General features: G+C 35.6%; 1 pseudogene; it reads left to right on the top strand.

The window, feature by feature from the left end:
* The first annotated feature begins 1,762 nt into the window (after nucleotides 1-1,762).
* On the top strand, nucleotides 1,763-9,778 carry LOC137248612 (T-complex protein 1 subunit eta-like; annotated as a pseudogene).
* Nucleotides 9,779-12,052: the final 2,274 nt, after the last annotated feature.

The raw sequence follows: 12,052 nt of genomic DNA, 5'->3' as shown, positions 1-12,052 counted from the left end.
AAAGGTACGAGTATGACGATATGATGTACATATGTTTGTACTCCGTACGTCTACATATAACGCATATTTAATTGAATTCATTATGTATGCTTAAGTATGTACATATGTTATTTATGAGTAATTCCAGGTTAATGGAAATACATATATGTTAGGATTTATTTAAAGTGAGAATATTAATGGTACTTGCAAATATATATCAGAGATGACCTAATTTTAATGTCCGATCCATATATGCTTGCCTTTTCTTACATGCAATGTACCCTCAAATACGTCACAAAAACTTTCTGTGAATCCGCCATTTGTTGTTTTCAGCTTGAAATCACAAGCCCAGCAACAGCAGAGTAATAAAAATTGATTTACAAATAATTTCGGATAGAATAAAAACTAAATTTAAATTAAGTGTTGTGTGCGCCACGGTATTTGCATTTTACATTAATAATACATTTATATTTTCCACAAAGGAACCAAAATCAAGTAAGTTTTAATGCGATATGGGAAAAGCCATTTTCTGGGAAATCTAACATCATTTTCCCATATCGCTACACATCCATTCATTCATTTTCATTACTGGTGCTACAAAATCTGCATCGTTTAATCTGTTATATTGTAGGATTTGCTTTAATATAATTTGAATTAATAAAAAACTATTATTTACAGGATATCGAAAATTTGTCCCCATTATCGCCAGAGGTAATTTCGCGTCAGGCAACAATCAATATTGGCAGGATTGGACACGGTAAGTCCACTGTTGTGAAAGCTATTTCCGGAGTTCAAACGAAAAGCCATTTTTTATGCAATGCCACTGCAGCATCAGCAACAACCTATCTGCCAATGCCACAACAGTCGGGCTATCCACCACAACCTGGTCCACCTGGTTTCCCTCCGCAACCTCAACATCCAGGTTTTCCTCTACAACAACCAGGTGCACCAGGTGGTAACATGGGTCAAATGATGCCACCAACACAGCCTGGACAGGCGCCAATGCCCAGTCTGCCACCCATGCCGGGTCAACCCCCAATACCCGCATGTCCTGGTTATAATGTATGCTAAAACAACTAATATATTTCAAATATTACTGATGATTATTTTTGTATTATTTTCTTTAGCAACCACCTGCACCTGGTACTGGTATATATCAACACGCGCAACAGTATGATCAAGCCCAACGCCGTTTAGATCCCGATCAGATGCCAAATCCGATAAGCGTTATCATTGAAAATCAGCGCTGGTAGTGCTTTTATTACTAATCAACAAGGTTTATTGCCACCATTGGTGACCACAAAATATGTGGTACAAGATCAGGGTAACTCCTCTCCCCGTTACGTTAGGTATTGATATTCGAAATAAATTTTTTGTTTGGCAATTACATTGATCTTTCTCGTTTGCAGGCCTTTTTGTATTGCATACCTGCAACAGCTGATTTATTAAAAGCAACAGCTTTGTCCTTTACACTTACCATCTCACAAATGGCACGCACGGTTGAGGGTGAATATGAGCCACCCATTGTAAATTTTGGTAAATTCAATTAGATGTAATCGTTTGCAAGGCTAAAATGCAATTTGTAGATGCTGGTCGTCGTTTCCAATGTCCAATGTATAAAGTAACAACAGATGGTAAAAAAAATCTTTTACTTGTGTTCATTGATCCATATTTTTTCTCAACAGTGCCAACTGAATATTTCTAATATTTGGGCCACACCGGACAGCGTGTCGATAAATATGAACGTCCTGAACTTGTATTAGGTACATGGTTTTTGTGTAAAAAATGTTTGGGTACCGATAGCTCTCAAGGTAAACCACAACTCACAGCCAACATCAAGGCCTCGCATTCCATTTTGGACGCTGTACGCACTACATTGGGTTCACGCAGCATGGACAAGCATACTGTTGATTCCAGTGGTAGGGCCACAATTTCAAATGATGGTGCAACCATTATGAAACTATTGGATATTGTGCATCCAGCCGTAAAACTCTAGTCGACATCGCCAAATCTCAAAATGATGAGTCAAGTTTTTTGTTATATTAGAATGTGTAGAATAAAAATGTTTCTCGCATCAGGTCGGCGATGGCACCACTTCAGTAGTACTTTAAGCATGTGAAATCTTAAAACAAGTTAAGCCAAGCTATACGCAAAGCATTACAATTATGCATGACCAAAATATGACATGGCTGTACATGTCGAAGCGCCAATCAAAGGACCAACAACGTACTTTATTGGAAAAATGCGCTGCCACAGCAATGTCCTCCAAACTTATTCATCAACAAAAAGATTTATTTTCTAAAATGGTTGTGGACGCTGTACTTTTCTTTGGTGGATCCAACGTCATACAAAAAATATAAAATCGCAATTTTAAATATAGAATTGGAATTCAAGGCTGAACGTGACAATGCTGATACGTATTGATAATGTTCAATAGTATCAGAAAATTGTTGATGCTGAATGGCGTATTCTGTACAATAAACTAGCCAAGTACGACGCCAATGTTGTGTTATCCAAACTACCAATTGGTGATGTTGGTACACAGTATTTTGCAGATCGTGAAATGTTCTGTTAGTGTACCAGAAAAAGATTTGAAACGTACAATGTGGTGGAGCTGTTATGACTACAGCTAATGATATTAATTCAAGTGTTTTGGGTCAATGTGATTACTCAACGTAAACGTCAAGTTGGTGGTGAACATTTCAACATTTTCCAAGGTTTGATAGTGGGTTTGACATTAATTTTATTTTTATAGTTTATAATTATTTAAAGGTTGCGTTAATGCTAGAACATGTACATTGATTTTACGTGGCAGTGCCGAACAATTTTTGGAAGAAACTGAGCTTCGTTACATGATGGTACAATGATTGTGCAGCGTACAATTAAACATGATTCTATTGTTGCTGGTAAGTCAAAATACAACTTGAAAAAATGTTTAATCTTAACTTGTTAAGTAATATTATGAAAAAATTGTGTCCAACTACGGAAGAAAAAACTATAAAATTTGTGTCAGTGAAATGATAATTATTGCTTTCGGTTGTTAGTTTTGAGGCATCGTCTTCGAGTGCCTTCTGATGTTGTTGTTGTAGCAGTGCTTCGCCCCATCCAATAGGTCTGACCAATCACAAATTGTCATCAATGTCCTCCAACGGGAGTCCGAGGAAACTTGCTGTTTCAACAGGGGTGGACCATAAAGAGAGGAGTGTTAGAGAAGTTGTTTCCACATTGCAATTGAAGAGATGGTTGGTGTCATGTGGGGACACATTGCAAGCAGGGACATTTTGTATGTCGGGGTTGATTCTGGATAGGTAAGAGTTTAACCTGTTACAGTATCCCGATCGAAGTTGGACTAGAGTGACTCGCGTTTCCCTAGGGAGCGTGCGTTCCTCTTCTGCAATTTTAGGGTATTGTTCTTTGAGTACTGAATTCACCGGGTAATTCCTGACATAGAGGTCCGGCGCCTATTTATGGAGTTCACCAAGGACCTGCTTATGTTTTTTGGCTTCATACGGCTGTGTTCTCAGGTGCCTCAATCAGATGTCTGTTGGGATGCCCAGGTTCCTGGGTATTCAACAGAAACTGCTCGGTTAGCATTTCATTTGATTCACTTATTGGGAGCAGTCTCGCCTCATTATGTAGATGGTGTTCTGGGAACATAAGGAGACAACCCGTGGCGGTTCTGAGTGCAGTATTTTGGCAGGCCTGCAGCTTCTTCCAGTGGGTAATCGTTAGGCTTGGCGACCATATGGTGTAGGAAACAATAGTGACTCCTTCTGGTGGTGAAGATAGCTATTGATAGGTACAATTTAAGCAGAAGTAGGGATAGGACACCGGTTTGAATGTGAGTTTTTTTGAAGTTATCGCAAAAAGCGTTGAGGATTTTTAATATCTTACGAGGTAACTTTGTAAATGTTTCTGAGAATGAATAATGAGACCTATTCAAACTCAATTTTCACCAGGACAATGCCGCTGAGACTTTGCTATACTTTAACATACAATACTTTTCCCCTTTTTAGCACAACTATCATTTTTGATTTTATTAAATTTTAAAAATGTTTCTTCCTCTACAGTTCAGCATATCTTGTGCCAACACAGGTTGGCGATGTGTTTGCGCAGGACCGTGCCTTCGCTACTTTATAATGAATGTCAATTCCCATCACTGGATATTGCGACGCGCGATTGACCAACAAGACGATGCCACGACACCTTTGAGTATTCTTGATCTGAAAATTAATATGCAACGAATTTGTACAACAAACGAACAACACACACTGAAATAATCTTGGTTAAAAAGTATCTAAGAATCTAATAATTCTATGTTTTTTCCTACCTTACTAATCTAAGCTTTGTATGCTCTAATTAAAATAATATTCAACAATCTCGTAAAGTTTGCAAAGAATTTTAAGGCAATTTAATTGCAACGAATTTGTCAATAATTTTTAACAAAACTTTATAAACTAGATGTATAACAAAAAAGTATTTTGAATATAAATATTTGTGATGAATTTAACTGACATAATTCTAAGTTTTTTCCTACGTTACTATTCTAAGCTTTTTATGCTCTAATTAAAATAATATTCAACAATCTCGTAAAGTTTGCAAAGATTTTTAAAGCAATTTAATTGCAACGAATTTGTCAATAATTTTTAACCAAAATTTATAAAAGAGATGTATAACAAAAAAATATTTTGAATTAAGTAATTGCTGATGAATTTAACTGACAGTACCAATACCATCAACTAAATGGTATTTATAAATATTGTAATCACATAATTCAAAACAAAAAATTACTATGAGTACCTACGTTTATTATTGCAAAATCACGAAGAAAAAAAATTGCATGAAATACCCTCAATCTAAAATTATTCCACTGTATGTATATATCGCATTTTAAACTAAAAAATGTGAAAACTTAAAAAAAAATGTAATCGGTATTTAAGTGTAAATCGATCCATGAAAGCATCGTAAAATAACTTATGTTTTTTGGTAGTTAACGTTATCGTTTAGCCTGGTTTTGTTAAGAATTCTGTTATTTTTGTGGTATAAATCAACATTCAACACAAAGCTTCTCTGATTATGAGTTGCAATACTTTTTGGTTTAGGTTGCGATATGTAAAATTGCATATTTTTGTACACAGTTCTAAAATGTAAAGGAAAAAAATTTATATTTGTCTATTAATGAAATTATTAAAAAGATATTGTTATATTAATGATACACGAATGCAAGTGGTTTCAAACCTCTGGTAGGCAATTCACCACTTTAACTGTCAGAAAAAATTGTTCATTTTATGTAAACAAATTTTGAAAGTTGCAATTGAAGTTCTGAAAGCTCGGGAATTTCAATTGAAGTTCAAAAAATTACAATTGAAGTTCACAATTTTCAATAGAAGTTCAGTAAATTATAATTGAAGCTCAGGAATTTCAAATGGAGTTCAGAAAATTACAACTGAAATTCAGAAAATTACAATTTAAGTTCAATTATAATTTTCTGAACTACAAACAGAAATTCTGAACTTCAATTTTAATTTTCTGAACTACAAATAGAAATTCTGAGCTTGAATTTAAATTTTCTGAACTTGAATTGAAATTTTTGAACTTCAACTGTAACTTTCGAACCTCAATTGCAGCTTTCTGAACTAAAATAAAAAAGGTATAGTATTAAAAATGGCGAATTACAAGTCAAATTACTCAAATTGTGAATGATCTACTCGCGATTTGATGGTTTACTGCAACGAATAGTCCTGTTAGTTCTTCTCTTTTGTTTTCTATATCATTAATTAATTAATTTAAGTTTCCCTTAACTTTGTATGCATACAAACGCATACAATAAAATTTGTATTTATGGCTCACCAACAAGACTGAAAAACTATTCCTTCCTTAAGACTTATAGTTAATAATTTACAACTATTATAAATAATCTAATATATTATGAAAATGTTGAATAAAAGAAATGTTAATGGATTTGAATTAAAGAAATGTTTTATTTATATAGCAGTATAATCCAAGTAAAAAAACGGCCATAATGCTAGTGAAAAGGCGGTCATACTATCGTAAAAATACTGTAAAAATACTCGTAAAGTTACAGGTATATAACTTAAAAAATTACTCCCATAACGTGAATGTAAGAACAGTACAGCACTATAGTTTGTTTACATTTCGATAGCCTAATACCGCATATGTATGAACAGTATGGACAATCACATAAATAGGTACGACGGAATGGACTGGTCACAAAAGGGCCCGACGCCCTGTACACATCCCTACAAGAATACTGACTATCATATGACTATCATCTGATTGTCAGCAATGTCAACCTAACGATCAGCGCCTCATACAAACTTTCTATCACAAACTTAAGGGGACTTGCGCAAATGTGATGTAAACAACTGTGTGCGTGTGAGTTTTTGTCTCCTTCTTATACACCAACATGGCCTACTGATTAAGTATATAGCCGTACTGCTCACTCATTCATTTTCCTGGATCAGTGCTGACACTCTATCAAAAAGTGTCATAAATGATAGTTTACTGTAGATATCAGGTTTGACTGTTATACTATCATAAATGACCATTGATATATTCCGCCAAAAATGAAACAATGCTTTTTGCTTTTTATTTACTTTATTTCATTACGTTTTTAATTTTGTACGTGATAAAAGCATACGTGTTTCTTATTTGTTTAAAATAAATAGTTTTATAAGAATTCCAGTTCAGAATGTTCAATTTAAATTCAGAAAATAACAAAACAACAGAAGAGCACTTTCCTCATGCGGAAACACATTTAAAAATGAATCACCATTAACCACTATTATTTTTCGCGTAACAATTTTTTGAGTGCGCCCCATACATTCCGACAGCTTTTGGTATTTTTTAATATTATTTTCAATTTTTTTTCTTTTAGCATGGAGCTTTGAAATGCTATCTTTTTTATTTTTTAAACTTATTTTTTATATGGTTTTCGTCGGTTGAAAATGGCGGAATTTAAAAAATAACAAAACAACCGTGATAATCATTTGATTGTCATATGACAGTCACTAGTGACAACATGATTGAATCGGATAAACTGTTCTCGCATACATAAAATTCCGTTGAGAATTATGTATCTGTCTCACATGTATAAGGATATCTGCTGTATGTTCTTTTGTTCTGTACCAGGTGTCCGAAGCTTTCCCAGTTCGAGTCCTTTTTCATGATTATAGGCTGTCGTTGGGAACATGCTGACATGCGTGAGCGAACAAAGGAACATACATAAATTTGAGTATCAATGTTTACGTCATCGCAGGATCAGCATTGTCAATTACAAGTTTGAGTGTATTAGTAAAACTATCAGCGTTTCTTGTAGGGATGCTACTTAACGATTTACTTGTTCCATCGACACAGATATTATTCATTTGGTCAATTTACGGGTACATTTTTGCTGGGATATGAAACACCTGTGACGCATAGCTTAGCAATGTGTGATCGCATTGCAAGTGGCACACTTATTTCAGAAACCAAAGAGGATAAATACAATAAGAGCCGTCACTCGTTATTTTGTGGCGAGTATCTCGCTGGAAATTGAAAAAATTGATGCCGAATGTTTTCTGAGAGGGCATTTTTAATTGTCTCGCATTTATCCATGCCGTGTAGGCCCCTTGTGCAACTGTGATTTTTGGAAAGAGAATTAAATAAATTAATTAAATACGGTCGGAAAAATAAACACAAATACCCCACGAAAATGTATAGAAGACATTTATAAACATCTCGCCCAAAATAAAAGTAGCGACTACCTCTCAGTATACATCGAGTAAATGCCAAAAAAATAACGAGTGACGGCTCTTATTGTATTTATCCTCTTTGCAGAAACAATTAGCAATTAAGCATTTGTATGTATTTCAAGCGGAAATCGATTATGAAAAATACTCCAAAGTTCAATTTAGCAAGTAAGCAATTTTCTATGCATGAGTAGAATTAAGAACTTCGATGTAAAGATATAAAAGCTGGCGATGAGCCAAAATAAAGCATTCTTGACTACAAACTTAAAACAGGTGGTTGTCTTTATTCAGGAATCAAAGTGGGCATTTTAATGCTTGGACAAATGCAGCTGGAGAGGTAAGATCATGGTTCAATTATATACAGGTTGGCTCATCTCATCAGCTGATTTTATTTATGTCATTGCATGGTCGAAGGGATTGTCAAAAGGAGATGGCAAACTCAAAATGAAACCAACACATTGGCAACATTTTACTTACACACACAAAAACTGCTAAGTTTTATGTTTCCATTCCATACCATTCGCACCAACACCAATACACACATTTTGACAATTTGAACAGACATATTTTGTTGCTTTACAGATGAGCCAACCTATATATAGTTGAACCATGGCTAAGATAATACTCAAATCCACACTTCATCTTGGATTAGTCCCACATAGGAGAATTAGGGTAACACTCGATTCAATCCTGATTCAGTGGACCAGGTCCCTTACATGGCGATCCTGCGAAACGGAAACTAGGAATCGAAACTTCTAAGGACGTTGAGACATCCGGAAAATGAAAATTAGGTGTGGAAACTTCTTGAAAGCTTTTAGTTAGAATTGTCATTGTGAATGAGTATTGAAAAGCTCAAGGAGGGAATTCGCTTGACGAAGAATACGTTCGGGATTTACCATCAAAAGAGGTAATAAAAAATTGATAAAACACTAGCGAATGCAGCAACGATGTCGACTTTTGATTTGGTAACAGCTACTAAAGTAATCCCAACCTTCAGTGGGGACTTTAAAGAACTCAACAATTTCTTAGGGCTGATTCAATTCTACCATGACACCCTTGCGGATCAAGCTCAAAAGACGATCCTTATCAAATTCGTACTAGCCACAAAATTGGCGGAACAGGTGAAAAATCAAATTTTGACGGAAGTAACACCTCACAACTTGGAAACGCTGAAAGCAACTCTTAAAGATGCATTCCGATCAAACAAGACCGCCTCTGGGTTACATGCAGAAATCACTAGAACTCTACAGGGTTCTCAGACAATCCTCACCTTTGCTTCCCGCATACAGAATTTAATTGCTTCCTTGAATGAAATACAAATATCTGAGCAAGGGAGTGAACACAGGGAAATAATCGTTAGATTAAACGACCAAATTGGTCTAACAGCTTTCAAAAACCGTTTGGCAGATCCGCATAAGAAAATAGTAGCAGCGGCGAGACCAAAAAAGTTGATAGAAGCAATCCATATTGCAAGTGAAATAACCCCTAGCTCGACTAATAAAAACATATTCAAACTTAAGAACAATAGCTTGAACAATAGAAACTACAATGGCAAAAATCAAAACAGACGGTTTGGGCAAGGAAAACCCATACATCCCGAGCAGTCAGGACTCGGGACCACAAAACCAAAAGCCATAGGATTCCTGGGGGAAGGAACCACCACAAACTTCATAAAAGCAAGGATAAATAAGAAGATAGTAACACTACTGGTTGATTCGGGAGCTGATATCTCGGTAATAAAAGAGAAAGTTGTCCCAAAGAATGCCTCCACAATACACTCACGTTGCAAAATAAGAGGCATCTCAAATTTCACAATAACTGCGAATAAAGCCGTTGATATTAATTGCCAAGATCACAAAATAAAAAACAAATTCTATATTCTCCATCACATTAGCAATGTAGAGGCAGATGGAGTTCTAGGTAGAGATTTCCTAATGAATTTCAAATGTAAAATTGATTACGAAACGAATGCACTAACACTTCAAATGAAAGACAGCCAAATCACATTACCAATGTACATGCGTTTAGATGATTTTAAACCACAATAGAACCAATACAAAAGAATTTATTATTACAATTATGGAAAACGAAACTGCCATACGGAAAATGACAAGAGGTTCATGACGGTGAGGGATGAACTAGCATTAGACAACGAGTCGAATAGTGACAAGAATGCAATATTGCAAATATACAAAAAATATGAACATCTGTTTCACTTAGAGGAAGAAAAATTAACTATCAATAACTTCTACAAGCAAAACATTGAGCTCGCGGATAGAACACCTGTATATATTAAAAACTACAGAATGCCTCACGTTCAGCAACAGGTGATCGAACAAGAAGTTGACAAATTACTAAAGGATGATATTATCGAACATTCTACTAGCCCTTATAACTCACCTCTGGTAGTCGTTCCAAAAAAGGGTAGCTCTGAAGATAAAAAGTGGCGATTAGTGGTGGATTTTAGATCATTAAACAAAAAGGACGTGGATGATAAATTCCCAGTAACCCGCTTGGATGACGTTTTGGACAAGCTCAAAGGAGCACAATACTTCAGCACATTAGACATGACAAGTTTTATTTCACCAAATTCCGTTGGACAATGTTTCAAAAAAGCTAACAGAATTTTCAACAAGCAAAGGACACTACCAATTCAAAAGGTTGCCATTCGGATTGAAAATCTCGACAAATAGTTTCCTGAGAATGTTGTCGATTGCGCTCAGTGGACTTACGGACGCGGTATTTCTCTATGTAGGTGACGTAATAATATTTGGGAAGAACCTGCATGAGCACAACAAAAATTTGGAAAAAGTGTTAGCCAGATTGATTAAATATAACCTGAAACTCAATCCTGCATAATGCAAATTTTTGAAAACAAAAGTCACATACTTGGGCCATCTAATCACAAATAAAGGCGTAACAACTGATCCCAGCAAACAAAGTGTAGTTGAAAACTATCCTAAACCGAGAAACGCCAATGAAGTAAGAAGTTTTGTAGCATTCTGTAATAGTACAGACGATTTATAAAGAATTTTGCAGAAATAGCACGACCACTGAATCAACTGCTAAAGAAGAACCAACCATTCTGCTGGAACAGCGAACAAGAGAAAGCCTTCCACACGTTGAAAGACAAACTACTCTCTTCACCGATTCTTTCGTATCCTGACTTCTCAAAACGGGTTTTACTAACTACTGATGCTTCCAACTTTGCCCTAGGAGCGGTACTATCACAAGGTGAAGCTGGGAAAGATAGACATATTGCATATGCAAGTAGATCCCTAAACAAACATGAATTGAACAAGTCAGTAATAGAAAAGGAATTATTGGCAATTCATTGGGGTATAAATCATTTTAGGCCTTGTCTGTACGGCACAAAATTCACCGTATACACAGACCACAGGCCATTGGTAAGCTTGTTCACACACAATAAGCCTTCATCCAAAATGACGAGAATACGAGTCGATTTGATGGACTACGACTTTGACATTGTATATAAGCAAGGCAAAATGAACACTAATGCTGATGCACTCTCACGAATTCATCTTAACACAGAAAATCTGAAAGAGATGATTCCAAAGCACAGAATAAACATTGTAACTAGGGCAATGAAGAAGAATCTGCAAACTTCAAAGAAAAAAGAAGAAGATTCAAAAAGGTCACAGAATATGGGAGCTTCGAACACAAATTTGTAGACTGATCACCTACATACTTGGGAATGCACATCAATTTCTGATATAAGGGGTGTAAAACCTCTTGAGTTTAGACATAGGAATGACGAAAGAACGAAGCCTAACGATATCACAATTGCAGTGAATGGTGACCTAATTATAGAATATAGTGACAACTCAGTATCGAATGTTGAAGCGATTTTGAGGAAGCTATTAGACAAAGGCAGCAATAAAGGCTTAAGGAAGTTATCGGTTACAAAGAATAGTCAAATATTTGACAAAATAAGCATAACTGAATTCAAAACCATGTTCAATGAGCTACAGTAACATGGAGATATAAGCCAATGCCTGGATATAATCCTATACGAACCGCCAAAAAGAATTGAGTCACAAAAGGTAATGCACAAAATAATAAGGGACTACCACAACTCAATTTATGGTGGCCACAGCGGCATAAGAAGAATGCTAGCACAAATTAAGGCAAAAATACGTGTGGAAAAACATGAGACAAATGATAGTAAAACACGTAAATAACTGCAAACAACGCACAAAAACCAAAGTAACACGATACACAAAAGAAGAATTCAATGTCACTGACACACCAACAACGTCTTTTGAGGAAATCGTGATTGACACGGTCGGACCGCTTCGACC

This window comes from Eurosta solidaginis, chromosome 4, assembly GCF_040869045.1.
Source record: "Eurosta solidaginis isolate ZX-2024a chromosome 4, ASM4086904v1, whole genome shotgun sequence".
NCBI lineage: Eukaryota > Metazoa > Arthropoda > Insecta > Diptera > Tephritidae > Eurosta > Eurosta solidaginis.
Note: the sequence above shows the minus strand (reverse complement) of the source record. Positions and strands in the feature narration are given on the sequence as shown.